Here is a 405-nt window from a genome sequence, read left to right as displayed (position 1 = left end):
AGCCGGCCGGAGGCCCCAAAATGTCAGTCCCTGCCGAGATTTGTTGTGTGTGCCCTCCCCGCCAGAGGATGGGCGGTGGGAGGGCTGGGCTCGCCGCCGCTGTGATCTTTATCTGGGAGAGCCCTGAGGTGATGGAAACTTAGAAATGTTGACTTTTACTCACCGGCTTTAAGAAACGTTGAATTTTACTCACCGGCTTTAAGAAACGTTGAATTTTACTCACCGGCTTTAAGAAATGTTGAATTTTACTCACTGACTTTAAGAAACGTTGAATTTTACTCATCGACTTTAAGAAACGTTGAATTTTACTCATCGATTTGTAGAAGCACGGAGCTGAATTTGCAAAAACACGCAAGCCTCTGAGTACGGGGAGCTGGCAACAAATATTTCGCTGAGGTGCGGAAG

At 47.2% G+C, this 405-nt stretch overlaps 1 protein-coding gene across 1 annotated transcript in view; it reads left to right on the top strand.

The window, feature by feature from the left end:
* Nucleotides 1–405, top strand: part of LOC104835197 (MDS1 and EVI1 complex locus protein MDS1-like) — a 177,070-nt gene that overhangs the window by 251 nt on the left and 176,414 nt on the right. The window lies entirely within an intron of this gene.

Source organism: Haliaeetus leucocephalus, unplaced genomic scaffold (genome assembly GCF_000737465.1).
Source record: "Haliaeetus leucocephalus isolate CR32 unplaced genomic scaffold, Haliaeetus_leucocephalus-4.0 Scaffold362, whole genome shotgun sequence".
Taxonomy (NCBI): domain Eukaryota; kingdom Metazoa; phylum Chordata; class Aves; order Accipitriformes; family Accipitridae; genus Haliaeetus; species Haliaeetus leucocephalus.
Note: the sequence above shows the minus strand (reverse complement) of the source record. Positions and strands in the feature narration are given on the sequence as shown.